General features: G+C 39.8%; 1 protein-coding gene and 1 pseudogene across 1 annotated transcript in view; one reads left to right on the forward strand and one right to left on the reverse strand.

Moving 5' to 3' along the window:
* LOC139026499 (ribonuclease inhibitor-like) overlaps window positions 1–7,601 on the forward strand; it is a 152,489-nt gene that overhangs the window by 74,705 nt on the left and 70,183 nt on the right. The gene's annotated exons all lie outside the window — the stretch shown is intronic.
* The window catches only part of LOC139026498 (NLR family CARD domain-containing protein 3-like), a 43,754-nt pseudogene continuing 37,198 nt past the window's right edge, over window positions 1,046–7,601 (reverse strand).

Below are 7,601 nucleotides of genomic sequence, written 5' to 3' on the forward strand. Positions count from 1 at the left end.
AAGAGACAGCCCAAGTTTGATAGACTCTGGTCTCCACTACTCCACTATATCTCAAATTGGACAGAGTGAATGGGGGGATCGGGGAGGTGAGCAGATGCGTGTTGTGTAAGGTGCTGTAAAATCTAAAAACGAATCATTGGCTCGTCATCTCAGCTAAGGCTGGAAATAGCAAATAAGAACCTTGATAGTGCTGCTGCAAGTTCTACATTTTAAATTTTGTTATAATTATTATTTGTGTGTATGTGTGTATGTATGTATATGTAGGTATGTATATATGTATATATATATATATATAACATTTTTTTATAATTTTTTTATTATTATTATAATTTTTTTTAAGTCTGTCACATCTGTGAATGTGGAATGTGTTTGGTTGGTTGTTTGAAAACTTAATAAAACTTTAAATTGAAAAAAAAAAAAAAAAAGCAGTATCAGTCAAAAGACAGACAGTGAGGTATCAGATTTATATTGTATTGAGTATACAGTTACACCATCTATTTTGACAGTGAAGATAACATTTTAAATGTCGCTCTGTACTCCAGCAATGTGGATGTTTTATATGAGGTACCAGTATATAATGTCACCTATTATTTTCGGGAATTTTTATACATGTCTTTTTCACCATTTAGAAAAATGAAAGCACTCTATATATCTAGTCCCCCCATTTGAAGAAGTCATAAGTATTCTGACCAATTCACTTACAGTGTATTCAAGTAGTTAAAAGTTCAGTATTTGGTCCCATATTCTTTACCGACAAAGACTTCATCAAGCTTGTGACTGCTATGATTAAGAAAAATTATGAATGAATCATTAATAATAATGAGAGAGAGAGTTACAGAGGCTACAACAAAACATACTAACCTCTCACCATTAACCTCAAATAAAAGGTGACATTCTGTACTGTCACCTAATATAAAACGTTTTATCTCAAATCTAAATTGCTGGAGTATAGAATCAATTTGAAAACTGTACGCTTCACTGTCCAAACACATATGGTGTGGACTATGTGTGATTGGTAAACACATGTGAATCTGGTGAACAGTTCTCACTTGTTGACCAACTACAGGAATACTGACCTCAGAGTCTCCAGTTTACAGTGGGGATTCCCCAGTCCAGCAGAGAGCAGCTTCACTCCTGAATCCTTCAGGTCATTGTTACTCAGATCCAGCTCTCTCAGGTGTGAGGGGTTTGACTTCAGAGCTGAGACCAGAGAAGCACAGCCTTTCTTTTTGACTCCACAGCCTGACAGCCTGAAAGAGAGATTATCATGATTTCACAAACACACTGTTAATTTAACACCAGGATTGTAGAAGGACAATGGCAGATGCATTTGGTTTATTCTCCCAAAAACAACATATATGATTTACCTTCCGTCTGCCTAAGAATTGTATTGTCAAATATTGTTCTATCTAAGTACAACATCAATGCAATTGATTCAATTGTTATCAATAATACAGTAATTCTTCTCTAAACTGAATATTTCTTCTGGATGATTTAGTACTTAAATGTCATTTTTATGTAACTCACAGAGCAGCTCTGGAGGCTTTGACCACTGGGCAGCGCCTCAGAAGACCTTTCCTCTGATCTGGAGTATTTCTTCAGGTTCGAACAACAATTTCAGCTCTTTTTACCTGAAGTCAGACACACAAAGACCAGAGCTGACCACTGTGCAGCGTGCAGTTTGGCTCTAGAGAGACTCCTGATCTCAGGTATTTGGAATCTACTTTCCATCTAGAGAATGGTCATTCCAGTTCATTCAGACAGTGGAACAGAATTGATGCACCTCTTCCTGGGGAGGGATTCTCCCTGATCTTCTCCTTGATGTACTTGACTGTTCTTCATGGACTCTGTGAGCTCTTCTTGTCTTTGTCAGTAGACCTCGTAAGTTGGCTTCTGATTTGGACTCCAGTGAGAGGCCAGAAGGAAAGCGAGGAAAAGTCCAGGTTTTCCTGTCTCGCTTTGTAAGGCTTTATCCACAGCACTCTTGTAGAAAGTCACTTCAGGCTTCGTTCTCTGAACAGTGCAAAAAAAAAGTTCCCCATTAGAATTCTCTATTGTTGTTGATGAATGAGAGGAAACACATATACAGCAGCCAGAAACTCCTGAATGCTCAGATGCACGAAGCAGTACACCTTGTCTGGTACAGCAACATTCCTCTTTAAGAGCTGTGTGCACAATCCTGAGTACACTGAGGCTTGCGTTGATATCAAAATTGGCCGCCTCTTTCAGGTCTTCTTCAAATAAGAATCAGATTGCCCTTCACAAGCTGTTGGAAAAGCCAGTTTTCCCAGTGACAGAATGCTTCTTTATTCACCAGTGTGGACCTGTCTCTTCTTTCCCAAGATACTTTCATTCTTTCTGTCTGGTATAACCACAAGGTGAAATGTACATCTCAGTCAGAGTCTTGGGCATCTCTTTCTCTCTTATGTTGCAGCATGGGTTCAAGGAACTATTGCAGAAATCCAACAGAAGACTGGGAATGTGACACAATGTGTGGAGGCTCCTTGATGTCTTTAATGTGTGAGATAATTCTGCCTGGCCAGGTCCTATCACTGAAATCTCTTCCTGAAGTACTCCTCCTTCTGTGGGTCATTGAACGCCGTCGTACCTCTGTCACTGGTCAACAAGCCCTGAAAGGGATCTGATTGGCTGCTGCAGGTCGGGTAGTTATCCAGAGGAGAGCAGAGGGAACAGCAGATTTCCCTTGATGAGATTTGTCCCAGCAGAAGACATCCCACTGAGGTTGACTTGGTGAACGTCACAAACAGATCTTGTTCTTCTGGAAGTCTAGAGGCCAGTCGGCACTCATCAGACCATCAAGATGGAACAGACTTTGTACTTGTCGTAGTTGGGAGTCTTGATCTTTGGTTTCCTTTGAGAAGTGATTGAGAAGTTCAATCAAAGTGTGTTTTTTCCCCTTCCATCATATTCAGCTCGCGAAAGGGAATGAAAATACAAATTGGACATCCCTGATTTGCTTTTACTTCAGCCCAGTCCAGAATGAACTTTCTTGCACAGAGAACTGTTTTTCCAATGCCAGCGACTCCCTTTGTCAGCACAGTTCCTGATAGTTTGTCTTGTCCAATTAAGGGTTTGGAAGATGTCGTTACATTTGGATTGCAAGTCCCTGGTCTTTGCTTGTTTCCTGGTTGTTTGTCTGCCAATCTGTCTCAGCTTGCATGTTCATTATTGACCTCTCCTGTTCCAACCCTCTGTGAATGGTAGGGCTCTTGTGTAGATCTTATTGAGGAAGTGTTGGGTTTCCTTGTTTAGCGATCCCCCTCAAAATACACATTCAAACTTCTTCTTTAGATTGATTTTGAGTTCACGTTGGCAAATCACAGCAAGTTATCTTGAATGAAGAAATAACAGAGAGGATATTAAATATTACGGTTCCTTGTTTTTTTTTTAATGCCTACAGTACTTGTATGGACTGTGTTATAAGGTTGTAAAATTATTATCTTAACTGCCTGTATTTTCATAATGCATTACACACTGGAGTGATTCTCTCTTCCCTATGTCGGCCTCAAAGATGTCCTAGAGAGTGAAAAAGCATGTTGGGAGTACTGGTGAAGACCATAGATCCTCATTCATGACTAAAGTGACTAACACCCAGACCACTTTGTAACCCACCTGAGACAATTGGTTATAATAATTGAGTCCGACCAGCACAACCCTGTGCACGCAATCACACACAATCCTGACAATAAGTAAATCACTGGGGTCAAGGTCAGTTCCCAGAACCCTGAAAGACAAACAAGCAAGAGGTCTCTCTTCTCTCTCTCTCTCTCTCTCTCTCTCTCTCTCTCTCCCTCTATCTCTCTCGCTCTCTCTCTCTCTATCTCTCTCTCTCTCTCTCTCTCTCTCTCTAACTCTCTCTCTCCTCTCTCTCTCTCCTCTCTCTCTTGTCTCAACCTCTCCTCTCTCCTCTCGTCGTCTCTCCCTCTCTCTCTCCGACGTCTCTCATCTCGTCTCTTCCTCCATCTCTTCCTTCTCTCTTCTCTCTCTCTCTCTCTCTCAATTCAATTAATTCAATCATCAATAATTATTAGTAGTAAATTTCTGTCACTGTGTACTTCTGTTTAGGGCCCAAAATAGCATTCTACGTTTTGCTCTGTTTCTTTCTTGTTAATCTCTTTCCAAATGTGTCAAGTAATTATTTTTTGTTTTCCCATGAATTGTTGGGTTCTAATTGTGCTGTTGTCCTGGGGCTACTGTGGGGTGTGTTTGTGTTTGTGAGACAGAGCCCTTAGGCACAGCTTGACTTAGGGGATCTTCTCCAGGTCATACTCTCTGTAGGTTGATGGCTTTAGGTTATGGAAGTTATGGGAATCTGACTTCCTTTTAGGGTGATTGTAGATTAAGGCTCTTTTCTGGATTTTGATAATTAGTGGGTATGCATGAATTCTCTCTGCATGCATTATTTTGGTGGTTCTACGTTGTAACGGAGGATATTTTTTGCAGAATTTACTGCTGCATGCATCTCTCTTCTCTCTCTTCTCCCTCTCTTTCTTCTCTCGTATTCTCTCTCTCTCTCCTCTTCTTCTCTCTCTCTAATATCATGAGTTACACGGCTACTTTAGCTGTACTTTCCTACTGCTTTTAAATGTTTGTTTATAAAAGATTCAACATGAAGGCAGACAGTTCTTTACTTTTCTCCAGTGGTGTCAGCAGCTCCTTCTGGTTCATTTTTCTCCTCAGGGACGTGCAGTGTGATCTTCAGAGGCCCCTCTCTGCAAACTGCTCTCCTGCTTCTCATCTTCAGCATCCACCAACTTCCTTATCCTGCTTTCTGACTCTCAAAGCCTGTTTGGGAGTTCTGGACTAGAATCCTCTTGAACATCTTCAGCTCGTTCTTCACAATTCATAATATTCTCTTCAAGCACCTGAATAAATAAAGTAATACACTTTAAGCAAAGAAAAGAAATGCTTTCTCATTAACACATTAATGAATGATTGACAGATCAACTTTACTTGAGGGTAACAGGACCACATACACTGAATATGGAGGCCAGGTCTGTTTGATGACTCTGGGAAGACTGACCACTGAGAATCTCTGACTCTGATCTCTCCTGTTGGTTTCTGTGGACAAAACATCTAAGGAGTGCGCACACACACATACACACACACACACACACACACACAGGGAGGGAATGTTGTATTTACATGAAAATTGAAGAAAATGATTAGCCTATGGATTTTGAAAACAACAAAAATAATTGGTAAAATGGGAGAGGAGAAATGACWAGAGACAGTGTTGTTTAACTCACTGACCATGACCCATGAGTTCTTCTTACCTTTGTCCAGTAGAAAAGTCTCCCTCTCTGAACACTATAGGTGTACCCATAGACTTGTCACTCTTCATGGACACACAGCTGGGTACAGGGGAGGCTGGTCTCTCCTGCTTGATTGATCTTCAACAGAACAGAGACAAACATTAYRTCTCTCATCTMCTCTGARCTCAGATGGGAAACATAAGAAGAGTTTCATTTCAAAACGCTATATATCCACTTTCAGAAATGTTGGTAAATTACCTTTTATAGTTTAAAGAAAATATGAAAGAAATGGGTGTGTTTTTTCGCTGTCTAATTATGGGGTTGTTCAAAGACAGACATGTATTTGTTTAACACCTATCACTTGATGGTTTAATTTCAGAGAGACAAATATTCAYGTTTTTTTTGTTGCTAAATTCGAGATATCTTCCTCACTATCAGATAAATAAGTAGTTCTGCCAGGTTGTATACAGTAATAATATATAGCTGCCTCACTCAGAAAAATAAAAATAACTGCTATGTTTAACACAGTCAAATGTAACAAATAACTACATTTTTAATAAAGAACTGTATAAATGATACATTTATGACATAAATATACATGTTTTATATCAATTAATATGAAATCTGTTTGTAAAACATTTATATTTGACACTTTAGTCATTTGTCAGATGTTCTTATCCAGGGCCCGGTTTCCCAAAAGCATCTTATGGCTAAGTTAATTGTCAGATCCTTCGTAAGGAAAATCGTAGTGCTTGAGGCATCACTACAGACCCGGGTTCGATCCCAGGCTGTGTCACAGCTGGCAGTGACTGGGAGAACCATGAGGCAGCGCACAATTGGCCYAGCGTCGTCCGGGTTAGGAGAGGGTTTGGCAGGCCAAGATTTCCTTGTCCCATCGCGCTCTAGTGACTCCTGTGGCGGGTCAGGCGCATGCACGCAGACACTGCGCCAGGTTTACGGTGTTTCTTCCGACAAATTGGTGCTTCTGGCTTCCGGGTTAAGCTGGCATTGTGTCAAGAAGGAGTGCGGCTTGGCTGGGTCGTGTTTCGGAGGACGCACAGCTCTCGACCTTTGCCTCACCTGAGTCCGTACTGGAGTTGCATTGATGGGACAAGACTATAAATACCAATTGGATACCATGAAATTGGGAGAAAAAATWAAYATATACATATCTTTTTTTTGGAGCAGAAGACACATTGTTGTTGTTTGCTGTAACTAACGGACAAAGTTGTATTGTATTTCATTGTAATGTATTGTATTGTAATGTACTAGATTGTATTGTAATGTACTAGATTGTATTGTAATGTACTAGATTGTATTGTAATGTACTAGATTGTATTGTAATGTACTGTATTGTATTGTAATATACTGTATTGTAATGTACTGTATTGTATTGTAATGTACTGTATTGTATTGTAATGTACTGTATTGTATTGTACTGTATTGTATTGTATTGTAATGTACTCTGAATCTAGTAATTACAATACATTACATACAAGTACAATTACCAATACATTACATACGATCTAGTAACTAGATTGGTATTGTAAATGTATTGTATTGTATGTTTGTAACTGTCTGTAAATTGTATTGTAATGTATTGTATTGGTATTGTAATGCGGTATATGTATTGTCAATCGTAGTTGTATTGTAGAGAAGTCAGGCAGAGTTGCGTGGGATCGTTCAATACAAATAGATGCTCCTGTACCAGTGTGGTTTGTATATAATAAACGAGATGGCTCCTGGACACAGTTGTTTGTATATATGAAGAGATTGCTCCTGTGATCACCAGTGTGTTTGTATATATGAAGAAGATGCTCCTGAACAGTGTGTTTGTATATAATGAAGAGATGCTCCGCTGGTCACATGGTGTTTCGTATATATGGAAGAGATGCTCCCTGGACGACCAGTGTTTTGGTATATAATAAAGGATGCCTCCTGGTCCACCATGTGTTTGGATATAATGAAGAGATGTCTCCCCGACCACCAGTGTGTTTGGTTATAATGAAGAGATGTCTCCTGGTCACCAGTGTGTTGGTATATACTGAAAGAGATGTCTCCCTGGTCACAGTGTGTTTTGTATTAATGAAGAAGGATGCCTCCCTGGTCACCAGTGTGTTTTGTTATATCTTGAAGAGATGCCTCTGGTCCATGTGGTTTGGATATCATGAGAGATGTCTCCTGGTCACCAGTGTTGTTTGGTATATATGAGAGATGCCTCCTGGTCACCAGTGTGTTTGTATATAATGAAGAGATGCCTCCTGGTCACCAGTGTGTTTGGATATAATGAAGAGATGTCTCCCTGGCACCAAGTGTGTTTGGATA

Source organism: Salvelinus sp. IW2-2015, unplaced genomic scaffold, assembly GCF_002910315.2.
Source record: "Salvelinus sp. IW2-2015 unplaced genomic scaffold, ASM291031v2 Un_scaffold4933, whole genome shotgun sequence".
Classification (NCBI taxonomy): domain Eukaryota; kingdom Metazoa; phylum Chordata; class Actinopteri; order Salmoniformes; family Salmonidae; genus Salvelinus; species Salvelinus sp. IW2-2015.